The 18,623-nt window shown below is 33.6% G+C and overlaps 9 non-coding genes across 9 annotated transcripts; 5 read left to right on the top strand and 4 right to left on the bottom strand.

Moving 5' to 3' along the window:
• Window positions 1-1,079: 1,079 nt before the first annotated feature.
• LOC113403222 (U5 spliceosomal RNA) lies at window positions 1,080-1,196 on the bottom strand. Its single transcript, XR_003369291.1, has one exon. It is a non-coding gene; the product is annotated as a U5 spliceosomal RNA (small nuclear RNA).
• Window positions 1,197-1,784: 588 nt separating this feature from the next.
• LOC113403220 (U2 spliceosomal RNA) lies at window positions 1,785-1,977 on the top strand. Its single transcript, XR_003369289.2, has one exon. It is a non-coding gene; the product is annotated as a U2 spliceosomal RNA (small nuclear RNA).
• A 3,264-nt stretch (window positions 1,978-5,241) lies between these two features.
• On the bottom strand, window positions 5,242-5,358 carry LOC113403224 (U5 spliceosomal RNA). The gene has a single exon (XR_010309363.1). It is a non-coding gene; the product is annotated as a U5 spliceosomal RNA (small nuclear RNA).
• Window positions 5,359-5,855: 497 nt separating this feature from the next.
• On the top strand, window positions 5,856-6,048 carry LOC135193673 (U2 spliceosomal RNA). The gene has a single exon (XR_010309361.1). It is a non-coding gene; the product is annotated as a U2 spliceosomal RNA (small nuclear RNA).
• A 3,758-nt stretch (window positions 6,049-9,806) lies between these two features.
• On the bottom strand, window positions 9,807-9,999 carry LOC135193676 (U2 spliceosomal RNA). Its single transcript, XR_010309365.1, has one exon. It is a non-coding gene; the product is annotated as a U2 spliceosomal RNA (small nuclear RNA).
• Window positions 10,000-10,503: 504 nt separating this feature from the next.
• LOC135193674 (U5 spliceosomal RNA) lies at window positions 10,504-10,620 on the top strand. The gene has a single exon (XR_010309362.1). It is a non-coding gene; the product is annotated as a U5 spliceosomal RNA (small nuclear RNA).
• A 1,085-nt stretch (window positions 10,621-11,705) lies between these two features.
• Window positions 11,706-11,898, top strand: LOC135193675 (U2 spliceosomal RNA). The gene has a single exon (XR_010309364.1). It is a non-coding gene; the product is annotated as a U2 spliceosomal RNA (small nuclear RNA).
• Window positions 11,899-15,430: 3,532 nt separating this feature from the next.
• On the bottom strand, window positions 15,431-15,623 carry LOC113400147 (U2 spliceosomal RNA). The gene has a single exon (XR_003369044.1). It is a non-coding gene; the product is annotated as a U2 spliceosomal RNA (small nuclear RNA).
• Window positions 15,624-18,332: 2,709 nt separating this feature from the next.
• LOC113393725 (U5 spliceosomal RNA) lies at window positions 18,333-18,449 on the top strand. Its single transcript, XR_003368514.1, has one exon. It is a non-coding gene; the product is annotated as a U5 spliceosomal RNA (small nuclear RNA).
• Window positions 18,450-18,623: the final 174 nt, after the last annotated feature.

Here is an 18,623-nt window from a genome sequence, read left to right as displayed (position 1 = left end):
CAAGCTAAAGAAACTAGAACATTATACCTACATATTAAATGTCATCAATCAGGTATTATATATGAATAAAATTTTACCGGTTTCAGATACGGTTCCGGATACGAAATTATATCGGATTATCCGATTGTTTCCGATTGTTTCAGTTACGGATATTAGATTATTTAGAAATTGTTAAAGTAAAAATTACAAGATATTAATTTGACTTTATTTGTAGGCTTCTGTATACCTAGTATTAGGTATAATCACAGAAAAAAAAACAAATAGTTTAAAATGCATTTACCTACTCTCTTTAAGTATAACACTACGCAAAAACAAAATTGTAATATATATTTTTTTATCAGTTTCGGTTACTGAGAGATATTTATTTCAGATATCCGATAGTTTCGGTTACGGTTAAGGAGCTCCATAACATCCCTGTCCACGATCTATCGATAATAGTGTAATTGACCATGGAGTAAATGTAATCAATTGGCAATTGCTATTAAACGAAATATCTACAGCAGTGAAAACAATATAAACAAAATTAAAAGGCGTATTTCTAAAACAAGATTAAAATTAAGCAATTTTTTTAAATATCTTGGTAATTAGGTACGTATTTACTAATTGGACTTAGATGTTTAACGTTTTCACCATAAAAATATATGACTAAAATATTACTTAGATGTTAAACATTTTTAAATATTTTGAAAATAATCTATGCAAATGCAACAATATTAGATAGCCTTCAGTATGGATGCTATGATTAAGAACTGTGTTTTTATAGACTTAAAGCTCGAAATGAAAACATGCGTAAAAGGTACTCATAATTCAAGAAATCGTGGGTACACTGGTTATTACCAAGGAAATTCTTGACTAGAACTTTAAAATGGTGAATTATAATACAGATGACCCGATCATCTGCAGACTGGCCGAAAACAATTCAGATCAGCGAAGGAATTCAAAATCCGACGATAACCTTCAAGTACATAAACTGGGAACAAAGCATTACGAATCAATGACGAAGCTGTCATCATAGAGACCAATGTAATTTTTAGAATAATAATAGAATGAAATATTATTTTCTAAATTGCCAATTATTAACCTCACCCTAAAGTGAGGCTTCAAAAATATGTTTAGACTCATTTGAGTGTTCCCCTCCACGGAAATCTTTAGTAAAAGGCGAAAGATTTATACGTTTTGAAGGGAAACCAGAGTACTTAAAATTTGGAAACGAGAACTATATAACGCATTGCGTGTAAATCTTGCCAGCGTGATGCAGAAATCTTAGATTTTATGTGAACGCCATCTAATGGAATCGGTAGACAGCATTGATTCGGGAACTAAGACTGACATCTAGTGAGAGATGTAGAAACACTTGACTAAATTTGTGTGAATACAACTATCATATTAAAAACCATTAACAATCAAATTAACATCTACAATATTAAAAACCATTGCATGTACAAAGCAATGTATTTTTATCAATGACAAAAGACGAAAATTTATAAAACATATGTGATTAAAATACTAATAGGCAATACAATATCTTTGTAGCATTATTTATAACTTTTGGTGGAGTAGTAAACGATACCTAGGATTTGTATTAATACGATATGTCTTTGATATTGTTCCACAGAATAAATAATTCATAACTATGTAAATATAATAATAAATAGTTAACTCTTATTTGAAATAGTTTTGTTGTAATTTCATAGATGGCGCTTTATCATTTCGTCACTATGCTGCATCGCGCTGGCGAGATTATCTCGCGTAGAATGACGTCCCTCAGTTGTGATAGGGTGGGTATCGCTTCTCGGCCTTTTGGCTAAGATCAAAGTGTAGTATCTGTTCTTTTCAGCTTAATATCTGAAAGTTCCCGCACTGCGGGACCAGTATATTAAACTGATTTTTGTAAATCGACGGGATGTTCGGGGCTCGCTCCACTCCCGTCACGGGTCGGCCCGGCATTGCAGTGCCGCTGGGAACGGCCCACATTAAAAAGTTGTATCTGAATAAACAATAAACAGTTGTTGCAAATAATGTCTTAGATTTTTTTGCTGTCTAGTCCATTGAAATGTTAAATTTTTGCTTTACCTTGTGTTTCTCAGAGGGGCCATTTCATTTTAGGGATGTGTGTCAGTAGAAGCTTAACTTATGACTATAACAAAACCACAAAAAAAGAACTAAAAAATAAATAAAAAGAAACGCAACAAATTTATATAAATAAACAAACAAAATCTTAACTTATGATGTCTTCAATCGTGATGTGTCCTGAAAAAGTGAACCATTCAGCTTTTATGTTGGGTTAAAACCCAACGATCATTTTCAATGGTACCCTTTGTGACTGTGACGAGCCGTGACAAAGTGATGAATAAAAATGAATTATAGTTATGTAAAATAATAAGAATATTATATAAATAAATACTTTACATACCTACGTATTATAATTCATGATATCGTTTATAATTAAATGGCAATACAGAAATGCAAGTTTTAAAAGTAAATGCAAAGCGATCAGCAAAAATAATAAAATAATAGTTTTAAATTAATAGAAAGAAAAAAATAATAATAATTAGACATTATAAACATAAATTGTAGCAAAAATAGCACGATACAGCGAGAAGTAAAATAAAAAATGAAAAAGAAAAGAAGAATACTATTTATGACGGTTGTAGTTGCAAATTGTATAATTTTGCAAATGTAACGTTTGTGGGGTTGCAACCCTCGTCTCGTGATCACTTAGAAAAAGGGGTGCAAACGCCTTTTCACTATATTATCTCCGTAACTACTGATGTTACAGAAAATTTGTTAAGACAATTTGTAAAAAAAAGTGCAAAAATGTCTTCAATAATTTGCTTTTTTCACAAATTACACGGATTAGAAATTCGTGGTAATTTCTTTCGTTGGTTGAAATTTTATATATCCAATAGAAGGCAAGCTGTAAGAATTTGTGGCTCTAGTTTTGACTATGTTGATATTACTTCTGGTGTACCTAGGGCTCACATATAGGACTTCTGCTCTATAATACCTATCTGTTTGATATTGGTGTTTGCTTTAAATTCACAAACTTTTAATGTTCGCCGATGATAAAAAAATATATAGAAAAATTAACAGTATAGAAGATTGTATATTACTTCAGAGTGACATCGATAGATTATATAATTATTATTATACAATGAACAGGATTTCCGGTAATGTAAATAAATGTTCGCAAATTTCTTTTACCCGAAAAATTAAGACATATACTTTTAATTACACAATGGGCCTTCCTTTAAAGAAAATTAACCTGATTCGTGATCTAGGTGGTCTACTAGACTCGAAACTATTACTCAATCATCACATTGATTATACATATAACTAATAAGGCTTATAAACTACTAGGCTTTATAATTAGAACTTGCAACCCTTTTCGCGATATTAATTGTCAAAAAACTGCCTATTTCTCTTATGTTAGAAGTATATTAGAGTATGCTAATTGTGTTTGGAACCCATAATACGATAAATGTATTGAAAGAATTGAGGCTATACAAAAGAAGTTTATAAAACATCTTAACTTTAAAACTTACAGTAACAAACTACATGGATGCTTGTCATCTTTTTCGCATATCCAGCTTGACAGGTCGACATAAAAGATCATATATGATATTCCTACATGATTGTCTCTAGTAAGATTGACTCGCCCGAGTTGCGCTCGTGGGTTATTCTTAATGTACCTAACATGCGAACCCGTACTGCATATTCTAATCTGTTTCTCGTCCCTTTATCCAATTCTCGTTACGCTGCAAACACTACATTGTCGCGCGTTTTCTCACTATATAATAAAATAAAAAATATTCGCACATCGACATATTTCATCGACCGATTAATTCATATAAAAAGACATTCTTACGGCTCAAAATTCAATTTAGCCATTCAAATTAACACAAAATTTGCATACATCTAAACACATACTCACATACAATCACTTACACACGCACAAAATAATAGTGTAACTGCACTACCACAAACAACACCAACACCCACACTAACAACATAGTCAGTGTCACCTAATTTGTATTAATTCTTTTTTTTTTTGTTAATTATTTAGTTTTTGTTATTTTTAATTCATTGTTTTGTTATTACTTTTACATGTTATCTATCAAAACTGTGTGTTGCCTGTTTGCTTGTTTTCTTGAAATAAACAAATAAAAAACTTTTTTTTTATTGATGAGTGAAGGACATGTTTAAATGGTGCAGACGGTCGCAGAAGAGACAATTGTGCGAGGAGAGATATGCTCATAGTTTCATTGGGGAGCTTGTTCCTTTTGGAGGCGATTCGCGTATGATTTTAATTGGACGAACGGAACTTATGTTCATCGACATGGTTATATTGCACAGGTTTTAGAAGCTCACGTGTACTTTACATAGGATTAATAGTCGAAAATTTTACTGTAATGAATGAAAATGCCTGTGCCTAGAACTAAGAACAGCGACTTCACAAGAATGGAACAATATGCCAGACCGTTTAATAACCTTAATCAGATCTATGCGGTAACGATTAGTATCTGTAATAAAGGAACGTGGAGGCAATAGGTTTTTTTCAATAAACCAACCAAAACCAATTTTGCTACATTTATCGTTTTTGTTCAAAAAATTTAACGTTATGGAATTCCAGTAAACAAACATAAACTTAGGAAACCAATCAAACTATAGGATAGTGTTGCATATCGATAGTCCAATATCGATAGGCAATCGATAGTCTATCGGTAGTTAAGGTGTTAGCAATAATATCTTTCGATAGTATTGTCACGTGTCAATACTATCGAAAGTACTATCGATATCCTAAATAGTTTTCGAGGTCAACTATCGATAGCTTGAACACAGCTATAGGATTCAATTTAAATTTGTATAAAAAGTTTCAATACTTGGTTAAAATGTTTATGCAAACGTATCTTGAACATTGACGCAGTTTATGAGTCCGTCAGTGTATAATAATATATTTGAGCAAAATAGAAAATTATAGTTCATAGATTAAACAAATAGATGACTTTAGTTGCATGATTATTACTGATCCCCTTTAGATGATTCATTTATTTGGTAAACTAATCTGGCAAATCAATTATGAAGCTATACAAGTTTACAAGTAAAATCCGTCATTTCTGATTACTAAATTAAGCTCACCTACTATCGATCAATACTATCGATATCCTGAATAGTTTTCGAGGTCAACTGTCGATAGTCAAACTATCGAGAGTTCTGCAACGCTGTTATAATCATTTATTAACCTCACCCTAGAGTGAGGCTTCAAAAATAAATTTAGACTCATTTGAGTGTTCCCCTCCACGGAAATCTTTAGTAAAAGGCGAAAGATTTATACGTTTTGAAGGGAAACCAGAGTAAGGTACCTTCTACTACGGAAACTTTATAGGGTGCTGTGTGTAAATATTGCCAGCGCGATACACATATATCAGTTTTTATACGAACGCCATCTAGTAAGGGATATTGGCACAGTTGGCACTAGATATATTTAATTAACATCCAATGTTATCTAAAATATTAAAAATGATTTAAAGTATAAGGCAATGTCTTTTTTAACAATTACAACATGACAAATTTATAAAACATGTGACAGAACTGTTATTGTAAAATATTTTTATGGTTAATTTACTACTTTTAGAGAAATAAATGATAACTAGGTACTCGAGAATCGAGATCAATATTCGATGTTTGACAGTGTCTTTCAGACTAAAATAATAATACATAATGATGTCATTAATTCAAAATAATTTAGTAATGTAATTTCATAGATGGCACTTTATCATTTCGTCACTATCCTGCATCGCGCTGGCGAGATTATCTCGCGTAGAATGATGTCCCTCAGTTGTGATAGGGTGGGTATCGCTTCTCGGCCTTTTGGCTAAGATCAAAGTGTAGTATCTGTTCTTTTCAGCTTAATATCTGAAAGTTCCCGCACTGCGGGACCAGTATATTAAACTGATTTTTGTAAATCGACGGGATGTTCGGGGCTCGCTCCACTCCCGTCACGGGTTGGCCCGGCATTGCAGTGCCGCCGGGAACGGCCCACATAATAACCATTATATCCTTCCTACCAGCGTTGCAGAACTATCGATAGTGTGACTATCGATAGTTGACCTCGAAAAACATTCAGGATATCGATAGTATCGATAGCTCTCCGTGAGCAATACTATCGATACTATCGATAGTATGGACTGTAATACAATCTAGTCAGTCAACATCCAAATATCTTGAAAGTCTTTATCTGTACCGCTGACACCGTATACAAGGTGATTGGTAATTCGACATATTCCCGTTAGAAGGTGGTAGGGATGACTAATTGCTATAATATTAACCCCCATTGTGTTACATAGGGGTCATCGATAATTTATCGCCACATGAATTTATCATCTCTGAACACTACCAGTTTCCTAGATTTGCCTATACACTCCATTAAAACCTGATGTATGGGGTAGGCGGCGATTAGGAAACCAACGCGAATAATCTTGCATTCGTTAGGTATGCATTAAGCCTATTTGCGAGATATTTATAGAACAAATTAAGTTTTGTTCGAATACGAATTTCCACCAGCTTACTTTATGGTCATTTTTTTTTCGGCTGCTTTGAAATAAGTTCCAAGTTGATTTACATTTTTGAGAGCTAAGAATACGGTTATGTTTTTAAAATAATCTGCAAAACAAGTTTCATAACGTTATAATTTGTTTTAAAGGCATTTTTGAAAAAAGCTAAAAAACCTGATTACTCAAAAATAGTTCACTTTTGCATCATGCATATGGGGGTTAAAATTATAGCAAATAGTCATCCCTTTTACCTCCTAATGGGAATACGTCGAATTACCAATAACCCTGTGTACAGTTTCACGATAACGGGTTGAGAGTATGGCTTTGTGTAAGCCGATCTGTGTTAGTATTAACCCATTGATATTTATAGTAAAAACTATAGTAAAATTAGTAAAAATATTTGTATCTAAATATTTATAAAAATAAAAACAGGCAAAAGCTCAGTAGTCACTTTCACATTTACAGTATTCGTTTCCTACTAATATTCAGTAGGAATCCTTTCCTATTCTGAATTAAATGTCTAGGTTTAGCTTTATATAAATCACCACTAATGTTTCGTAAAATTCTTAGCTGCCAAATTTCAAGGTGTTATAGTTTCTAAGATTTCGTGATTAATCAGTGACTGGTACTGAGCTTTTATATAATTGATTAATATATCTTTCATATATGCAGAATAACTTTATAACAAAATATTTAAAGCTTTGATGTAACCTAAGTAAATAAAAAAATAATAACATATTACAATCTAATAGATATAACAAGAAATTAATGACTGTAGGATTTTTAAAAAATATAATTCAAAATTTTTATTTTCTCCAGGATGTTAAATACAATTATTTATTTAATTTTATTTATTCATACTTTATTCCAAGGCAATTAACAAATGATATACATTTATATTTTTTATTATGTAAACTGCTTTCATGGTAGTCATCATTCAAATATAATTGTTTCTTTCAACTGTTTGCTACTTGAAACCATTTTGTTTATGAAATTCTTACTTACTATATCTGCAAGCATCATTAATTATAACTCTTTAATAAAAGAATAATTTTAGCATTACAATTTCAGACTAGTCAGATTAACTCAAAAAATCTTTGTTAATTTACTTCTGCTGAATAAAATATTTCCTGTTTTATATTTAAATCAACCCCTGTAAAATATATCCATTGTTGTCTGTGTTCTTTGTAACCCAAGACGGGACCCGGAACAGGGTTAGTAATATTTTTTTGTTTGTGGGACAATGTATATGCTTTCCTATTGTAAACTTAAAAAAACTGTTAAAGAATATTTGTGCATGACTTCATTCAAACAAACAATGGTTTCCAGGCATTTTAAAAAACGAATAATTTATCGATGTAATTACGAATATTTGACACAATAAAATATATTTTGACCGCTGAGTTTCTTTCTGAGGTGTTTCTTTTTGATAACAATATCTTTACCAATACCAAGATTTATGTTAGTTATATGTATTTAAGCTATAAGGGGTCATAGAAAAACATAAACTTTGAATATTCGTTAGGAATCTTAACTAATACTATAAATACGAAAGTGAGAATTCGGAGAGTACCGTCGGAATCTTCTGGTTCTGCTACTCGCTCCCGGCAGAGAGGAGCCTCAAGGTAGCAGTACGCGGCCTCCCGGCTAACACCGAGCCAGCGCTGGTCGAGGCAGAACTCCGCGACGTTGGCTATGTCCCGGAATACGTGTGGACGATCCCCGCGCGACCTGGCAGACCAGGCTGCCTTCTGTTTGCTCAGCTGCAACGGACACCAGACCTCATCCCAGGCATATACGAAGTGAATGAGCTTCTATGCATGCCCGGGATCACCATCGAAGCATGGCGCGGCCGTAAGGGGCCCGCGCAATGCCACTGCTGTCAGCAGTTCCGGTATTCTTCGATCAACTGCCATAGGCCTATTGCCTGTGTGCGCTGTGGGGAGAATCATGCGGCCAGGGAATGCCAGCGCCCCTTAGAGGAAACCCCGACATGCACCAACTGTGGCGGCGCGTACACAGCAAATAACTCCTCTTGCCCAATTTACCACAAGGAAGCGAAGAACAGCAGAGTTCTGGTGGCCATCCCGGAGCAGCGTGACCCAATCCCGCTGATCCTGAAATGCATAACGGAGCTCTGTACTGGGTGAGCTCCGTATTTAATTCTGGAATGCCGACGGACTTTCGTCACAAAAAGTCCTGCTATTTAAGATTCTGCTTGCCCAGCGTCGAGTGGACATCGGTCTGATCAGCGAGACTCACCTTAGACCAGTAGACAAGTTGAAGGTTTCCGGATATCATGTCTACCGGGACGACCAGACTTCGCCGACCGGGACTGCTTATCGGGGTTTAGCCGTCTTGGTCCGTCGAAAGATCATCCATCAACTGTTGCCAGTACCACAACTGCAGTCATCGTAAGCCCTGGGCGTGGAGATCTGCATCGATCGCCAGCCCTTTCGCGTGTTCGCTTTCTACAAACCTCCGAATAACCGACTCGCAGCAGCTGACGTCCGCACTCTACTGGCCTCGCCGCTGCCCACGGTTATAGCTGGAGACTTTAACGCGAAACACACGGCGTGGAATTCAAGTACCGTGAGTCCTAATGGCAGACGCCGCCTGGATTTTTATAAAAAAATCGCGAATGTAGTACCAACCCTGGGAACTAAGATGTTGTCCCGAGTGCCTGTAGTTACACTGGCTTACTCACGCTTCTAACCGAAGCATAACATGAATTATGTATTGCTGTTTGACGGTATAATAAGTAATGTTTTCGATTCTAGAGTTATTTATAACATGGGTTATTAAAAAAATTAAGGCTTATGTAAAAAAAATATATTGATAAATATCCAATAAAAGATCATATTAAAGTTTAAAAAAGCGTGGACTTGGCAAATTTCGGTTTCTAGGCAGGATAAAGAACTTAAATTGTACTTTCCTGGCATAATCTATAATTAAAATTATGTAAAATAAGTAACTACTGGGTTTCTTGCCGGTTTTTCTTGGTTGTTTAGTTAACTACTTTCCCAACCGGTAGTAGCATTACATTTATTCAATACTAACATGTCTTTTCAAAAGTGCCCTTATGAGCCTACTTGAATAAAGACAATTTAGTTTTTGATAGAATATCTAATAAATGCTTACACAGACTGGCTTGCACATAGCCTTGCAACCCGTTATCGTATAACTTTGTATACGATGTTAGCGGTAGATTCAAGCCTGTATTACAGTTGATGTAGGAAGTATATCATGGTTATTATGTGGGCCGTTCCCGGCGGCACTGCAATGCCGGGCCGACCCGTGACGGGAGTGGAGCGAGCCCCGAACATCCCGTCGATTTACAAAAATCAGTTTAATATACTGGTCCCGCAGTGCGGGAACTTTCAGATATTAAGCTGAAAAGAACAGATACTACACTTTGATCTTAGCCAAAAGGCCGAGAAGCGATACCCACCCTATCACAACTGAGGGACGTCATTCTACGCGAGATAATCTAGCCAGCGCGATGCAGCATAGTGACGAAATGATAAAGCGCCATCTATGAAATTACATTACATTACTAAATTATTTTGAATTAATGACATAATTATGTATTATTATTTTAGTCTGAAAGACACTGTCAAACATCGAATATTGATCTCGATTCTCGAGTACCCAGTTATCATTTATTTCTCCAAAAGTAGTAAATTAACCATAAAAATATTTTACAATAACAGTTCTGTCACATGCTTTATAAATTTGTCATGTTGTAATTGTTAAAAAAGACATTGCCTTATACTTTAAATCATTTTTAATATTGTAGATAACATTGGATGTTAATTTTAAATATATCTAGTGTCAACTGTGCCAATATCCCTCTCTAGATGGCGTTCGTATAAAAACTGATATATGTGTATCGCGCTGGCAATATTTACACACAGCACCCCATAAAGTTTCCGTAGTATAAGGTACCTTACTCTGGTTTCCCTTCAAAACGTATAAATCTTTCGCCTTTTACTAAAGATTTCCGTGGAGGGGAACACTCAAATGAGTCTAAATTTATTTTTGTAGCCTCACTCTAGGGTGAGGTTAATTTAGTTATCAGAAATGACGGATTTTACTTGTATAGCTTCATAACTGATTTGCCAGATTAGTTTACCAAATAAATGAATCATCTAAAGGGGATCAGTAACAATCATGCAACTAAAGTCATCTATTTGTTTAATCTATGAAATATAATTTTCTATTTTGCTCAAATATATTATTATACACTGACAGACTCATAAACTGCGTCAATGTTCAAGATACGTTTGAATAAACATTTTAACCAAGTATTGAAACTTTTTATACAAATTTTAATTGAATCATATAGCTCGAAATCGTTTTGATCAATACTGTCGATAGCATCGATAGCTCTCCGTGAGCAATGCTATTGGTAACAGCGATACTATCAGATAGATATATATATGGCTTTTTGCGCTTCAGCCCAGCGCCCCGTGGATTCAAGGTCCCCCAGCTAAGTCAAGTAAAAGTCAAAAATAGACGATAATGCGAAATAATCCATAACTCTATTAAATTAAATAGATCGTATGGTTTGCAGCCCTGCGAGTCCTACAAATAATCACTCCCATTCAATTAATATAATTCAAGTCTACGTTCAGATATGTCTTAGGTGAGACCCTAAGTAGTGTTAGCCCAGGGCCCCCTAAACTTACAGTCCGGCCCTGGATACTATTGATACTATCGATAGTATTGAACTATCGATAGTGGTTTTTGCAATACTATTGATAGTATCAATAGCTCATGCTCATAAAGAGCTATCGATACTATCGATAGTATTGACACGTGACAATACTACCGATAGATTATCGATTGTCTATCGATAGTGGACTGTCGATATGCAACACTATTCTATAGTAAGAAAAAACTATTATAGATGTATATTTTTATGAATGCAATGTTCTTTATTTTTATTTTACTTCATGTGGATATTAAAGCTGGAATGTTTATATATATTTAGCATTGTGCAATAGCTTTGTGTCTGTCTTGAATGAAGTTTTTCGTAGTCTAGTTTTGGTTTCATAGGTGGCGCTTTATCATTTCGTCACTATCCTGCATCGCGCTGGCGAGATTATCGCGCGTAGAATGACGTCCCTCAGTTGTGATAGGGTGGGTATCGCTTCTCGGCCTTTTGGCTAAGATCAAAGTGTAGTATCTGTTCTTTTCAGCTTAATATCTGAAAGTTCCCGCATTGCGGGACCAGTATATTAAACTGATTTTTGTAAATCGACGGGATGTTCGGGGCTAGCTCCACTCCCGTCACGGGTCGGCCCGGCATTGCAGTGCCGCCGGGAACGGCCCACATAATAACCATGATATAATTACAATTAAATGTAAAGCTATCACAGGTTTGCAAAGTAGATTCTACCGAAAAGAAGCAGCAAGAACCTCAGTAGTTACTATTTTCTACCACTTTTATTTCACATTAAGTACAATTAAAGTTTTACATATCCTGCCTATAAATCAATAAATACTAAGTCCACGCTTTTTTGTCTTTAATATAATCTGGTATTGAGTTTACAATTTTTTTTTATTTGATCTTTAAATATATGAATAGGCAAAGTTAAAAATAACTATAGAATCTTATTATAGAATCGACGGCACAACTTATTTTACCATCAAATGTCTATACTTAATTCGTGTTTTGTTCCGGTTTGAAGAGTGATTAAGCGTAAGTGAGCTTTATTCAATTGTGTAATAGTATAATACTTTCATGTTGTTTATTGTCAAAATTCAACCACTGGTTCGGAAAGACACACCCCAGACCTGAGAAGTACCGGCGAAAAGAAACTCAGTGGGATATTTTTTTATATCAAATATTAGTGATTACAGTGATAAATTGTTTCATTCTATGAAGTCTTTAATGTTATAAGCTTTCATCACAAACATTCTTTAATTATTTTTTTTAATTTCCTATTGTAAAGAGGAAATTATATACATTGTCACACAAACACAAAAGAATTACTAACTCTATGTATTAAATTAACAGGAGTTACAAAAAGTACAGACAACAATGGATGTATAATATAGGGGTTGACTATTTAAGAATAAATTTGAAAAAGGATATAATTTATTCAGCAGAAGATGATTAACAAGGATTTTTTAAATTAAATGCCAAAATGATTCTCTTATGTAACCCCACACTATATGCTAAGCCAAGCTTAGTCGAACTGAGCCCAGCCAAGCCAAAGCCAAAGCTATACCACCACCGTTAGTGCTATTAGTGATGTCACATCAGTTTATACAGTGAGAGGAATTGAATACCTGTCATTAGCGAGACTATAGCAGGTGGCAACAGGGGTAACAAAAAAAAAAAAGAGGGATGTCACCATAGCAACAGATTAGAAGATATAACAGAGTTGTAAAAATATAAAAGATTAATAACAAAAAATATATATAACATAATAGGTGTTATAGCCTTTCGTTTCACTTATAAATAAAGTATAATGATGCTTGTAGATAGAGGAAATAAGAATCTCATAAACAATATGTTTTTTTATTAGCTAATGCTTTTATGACTATTATGGAAGCAGTTTACATAATAAAAAAAATATAAATATATATCATTTATTGTGGACCGGTTTAATTATTTTGTTAATTAGATTGCAATAAAGTATTAATAAACAAAATTAAATAAATAATTGTATTTAGCATCATGGAGAAATAAAAAGAATTAATAACATTTCAAAAAAATTCATACTGTCATTAATTTCTTTTTATATTTATTAGATTATGATACATATGTTATTTATTTTTTATTTACTTATGTTACAGTAGAGCTATAAATATTTTATTATAAAGTTATTCTATATATATGAAAGACTTATTAATATAGAATTAAAAATATATTATGGGCAATAAATATTTTTATAATGTAAGTGTCAGTTGCACAACAATTTATGTATTTACTGTTTTTTTGTTGTTTCTAAGAGATTGTTAAAAAGATGTTAAAAAAAAATACCTACCAACTTGTTTTACCCATAAAGGTTCTGGAGATGATTAAATAAACATCTGTTGTCTTTGAATAATGTTGTAATACTTATTTGAATAATTATTACCTTAGAATCCGGCATAGACTACTCTAACATAGCTTTAAGATGTACTGTCATACATAATATATAAAAACAGTTATAATATTAAACAAAAACATACACATATACTTTTTACTAATATTTACATTTCAAACATTAATTTACCTAGACAAACAATATCTATTCTCCCTTACTAGTCTCACCAGACTTGAAGGCTCATTGAATAATATTAATATGGAAATAAATGAAATATTATACCTGAATTGTGTGATTAAATATTAGCAATTATTTTATAATAATATGTTTAATTTGTTGGAATAACAACGATAAAATGTTTAACAATTAATTAAACATAAAATAAATACCTTAAGCAATGGATATTATATACGAAATTAGCTATATAAAAAGCCTAAAACAATATAAAATACGTACCTTGTTACGAAATAATTATATTCTGGCGTGAATATCTATAAACTATATTATTAATTAAACTCTTAAAAACACACAAGAAAATACGTTTTACACTGATACATATGAACATATTTATTAAACATTTTAAGCGTTTACAATTAAAGTAACACACGTAAAATCAACTACTAATATGAATTAATAATTTGTATTTTGTACAAAGAAACAATGTTAGAAAATTATGCTTAATTAACTTTTCTTAAATAAAAACTAAGTTTCTTCATAACAAATTACCTAGGCACGTTAAGTTTCCCGCTACTTTAATATGTCATTGGAATATAGACAATAGACATTCGACTCTTGTCTTCTCGTGGAATTAATTAATGCAAAAATGTAATCTATGGAACAATTTGAATACACAATAATTTTAAATTATAGATGTTTTCTATTATATTTTTTTACTGTTCATTTAATAAAAATAGTTATTCAAAATTAAATGTTATTTATTGACGACATAAATATTTATTACAAGTGTTTTTTTTTAAATTTAAATATATTTTTGTCAAAAGAGAGAGACTTTCTGTCAATTATATTTAAGTATTGTAAAATAGCCGGAGCCGAGATTACCCAGTGGTTAGAACGCATGCACCTTAACCGATAATTGCGGGTTCAAACCCAGGCAAGCACCACTGAATTTTCATGTCTTTAATTTGTGTTTATAATTCATCTCGTGCTCGGCGGCAGAGGAAAACATCGTGAGGAGACCTGCATGTATCTAATTTCAACGAAATTCTTCCACATGTATCCACCGCATGCAATGGAGCAGCATGGTGGAATATGCTCCAAACCTTCTCCTCAAAGGCGAGGAGGCCTTAGCCCAGCAATGGGAAATTTACAAGCTGTTAATGTTATGTGTATCCAAAATTACTGTGTCATGTACTCATTTTGCGTTTTTATATGAATAAAAACTATAATCCGGTAAAGTTGAAGTAGATAATTGAACAGTAAAATACAAAATATATCGGTTTTTTAACAGCCATATAGTACGAACATTTGTGCTGATAGTGGCGGTATGACAGAAGTACTAGCGTTGCACGAGGCTATTCTTAAGGCCTTTTGGTCTTATTCTAAAAAACAAACTTAGATGTTAGTGTATATCAGATCAATAACAGAATGATTTAAGTTTTCTTGCCATACTAGTAGGTTATGCTTAATTATAGTTTTTACTTATTTTGTTATTAATTATCCTAGCAAAAATAATGAATCTACAATTCTACAGCAATTTTAGACTAACGTGACGTGACGGCGGAATTGATTAGAACTTCCTTAACCAGCTTTTCTAAGATTTTCATGATAGGAGCTGCTCAAAGTCAGACAGACATTTGTTTCAATTACAAGTTTATTATGTGGGCCGTTCCCGGCGGCACTGCAATGCCGGGCCGACCCGTGACGGGAGTGGAGCGAGCCCCGAACATCCCGTCGATTTACAAAAATCAGTTTAATATACTGGTCCCGCAGTGCGGGAACTTTCAGATATTAAGCTGAAAAGAACAGATACTACACTTTGATCTTAGCCAAAAGGCCGAGAAGCGATACCGTCACAAACACAACTGAGGGAGTTCATTCTACGCGAGATAATCTCGCCAGCGCGATGCAGGGCAGTGACTAAAAAATACAGCGCCATCTATGAAATTACAATAAAACTAGTTCGAAATAATAACGGCATTACTCTGAGTCAGTTAGGCTCTGACCCTCAAACTATTGTCAAAACTATTGACAGTCTGTAACCGAGACTATCATTGAGGGATTCCTCAAGGTTCGGCTATAGAGGACAACCTCGTGACCCGTACCGTACCGCCTGACCTAGGCCAGGCAGGAAGACTCCACTGCTAACCATTGCTATTTACTCTCTGCATTATTAAGACTTAAAAGTTAAAAACAATGTCAAGGATCAATTCTTGACACCGTAGAGGAGCTAGTTTTAGTTTATTGCTCCAAAAATAGTTGGAAAACTAAAACATTAACAATCAGCATTTCGGTGTAAGTCTATACTTATAATAACAAAATGTCAAATAACATGTCCTGACTGAGAAATTCATCATCAAATCAAACTTAGCGTAAAAGATAGGGCCATAAAATTTGGTGAGAAGGATTGTTTTATTGAGTAGAAAACCACTAAGGAAGGGATTTTGGAAATTCTACTCCTAAGGGAGTGAAATAGGGGTGACAGGTTGCAATGGAAGTCCGTTATTTTTTAAGTTTGAAACATGAATCTTTATTTTTGGTCTACTGATTGAAAAATAGTTGATATGTATTTAAGATATACATTTAAAATGTTTTGTGAACCTACAAGATTATCAGCAGCTTCCGCAACCCGTATAGAAAACGTGTTTTGTAATTGTGAGGTCGTTAATAAGAAAAACCTGTCAAATCTAACATCCGATCACTACGGCCAAATGGCCAAAAGGAAAACAAAAGAAACGGTAAATCACTTGTAGGCCAATTATTGTAAAAGGTTAGTTAATTTCAATATTGCCTTACAATGTAATCTTCCAAAACTGATCTATATATTCACTTTTAAATTTAATTGAAAATGAATTCAATAAAACATTTTCAATAAACCTTTTATCGAAACAATCAAACACACTTCTCAGACTGGGCCACTGCCGGTATCTATATACTTAAGTCGAAATAAATTATACGAAAACTACTTGGGTTATTATAATTTCGGAGACAGGCAGAACGAAGTTTGATGCAGGGCAGTTATCCCTTAATATAAAAGATAATATTGTAGGTGAAGATTTAGATGTGGCCAATAAATTCGAAGAATATTTCTCTAATATTCCTATGAATACTACTAAAGGCCACAATGTGTCACCCAATGACGCCTTAGACTTACTTAAGTGTTAGGTTGCCCAGAATGAGGTAGACTTTTCTTTTGAGAGTATAACTCCGTACGATGTATTAAACAAATTTAAAAAATTAAATCTTAAAAAAACAGTGATCTATGGGATCTATCAGTTACAATTATTAACAACGTAATTGTCGACTTGGCTCCTTATTTAGCTGTCATCTTTAAGAAATGTGTAGAATCCGGTATTTTTCCTGATCTATTAAATTTAAGTAAAGTAATCCCATTACTTAAGTCCGCTGATAAAATGAATCAAACAACTATAGACCAATTTCTATTTTGCTAGTATTAACTAAAATATTTGAAAAATCATGCTTAATCAACTGTTATTAAACTTTAACTCGAACAAGCTATTACATTCTCAACAGTTCGGTTTTATTAAAGGTCGCTCGACTACTGATATGGGTGTAGCATTTATTGAACACATTTATGATGCGTGGGAGAAGTCACAAAATGCTATTGGAGTTTTTTGTGACTTATATATATATTATATATAAAAGCTTTCGATTCCGTTAGCCATGATATTGTAGAAAAACTCAAATATATATATAGTATTATAAAATCAAGGCCCCTACATTCGTTTTCATTTTCATTCCTACCTTAATAAAAGAGTTTTGAATGTTGTTATTAACTCTCTCTGGCACAAATGGGTGAACTACAGGGTTAAATTTTAGGACCTCTGCTTTTTTAAATATATATAAATGATTTACTTTATTTTGTAAATAAAACTTGCGACATTGTACTGTTTGCAGATAATATATCCCTTGTTTTTAAACTAAACATGAAAATAAACAACTATGACGTTGTAAGCAGTGCTCTGATACAGGTTCTTGGTTGGTTTGACATAAATAATTTGATCCTAAATGCAAAAAAGACAAAATGTATTTTGTTTTTCCTGCCAAATGTCAAGTCAAATTCTTCTGCGGTTTATTCGAATAATGAAACACTGGAGTTTGTTGAGTAGACGGTCTTTCTAGGGATTACCCTCGACTCCAAACTTCAGTGGGGCACCCATTTATTTGCCCTAGCAGGGAAACTAAGTAGCGCCATTTATGCAATAAAAACAATTCGAAAACGCACTGACTATAAGTACTGCTACATTAGTTTATTTCAGTAACTTTCACAGTCTTATGTCATATGGAATTTTGTTATGGGGTAATGCAGCAGATATTGAAATTGTCAGTCAGGGTCCTGTGGACCCAGTGGTTATTTAAATGAATGTTGTGTAAAATGTTCCTATATCTCTCAATAGATGGCGGATTTCAGTATTAAATACACAAAACAGTTGTCCAACGAGCCATTAGGTGGCGTTTAAATAAAACAGAGAAACCTGCATCGCGCTGGCAAGATTTACACGCAATACGTTATATAGCTCTTGTGTCCAAGTTTCAAGTACTCTGGTTTCCCTTCAAAACGTATAAATCTTTCGCCTTTTACTAAAGATTTCCGTGGAGGGGAACACTCAAATGAGTCTAAACATATTTTTGAAGCCTCACTCTAGGGTGAGGTTAATAAATGAATAAAATGGAGCAACAGTAAGTAATAAGCATATGCACGAATATATAATATACGATAACTATGTAGTCTAATGGCTAATACAAGGCTGCATAGATCGAAATCATAATTCGAGACCGCGGGTCGGGTTCATAGAATATTATTGGGTTTTCGGTAAAGGATTCTTAG

The sequence above is a fragment of the Vanessa tameamea genome, chromosome 15 (genome assembly GCF_037043105.1).
Source record: "Vanessa tameamea isolate UH-Manoa-2023 chromosome 15, ilVanTame1 primary haplotype, whole genome shotgun sequence".
NCBI classification, from domain to species: Eukaryota; Metazoa; Arthropoda; class Insecta; order Lepidoptera; family Nymphalidae; genus Vanessa; species Vanessa tameamea.
The sequence above is the reverse complement of the archived record's forward strand: the minus strand, read 5'-3'. Positions and strand labels throughout refer to the sequence as shown.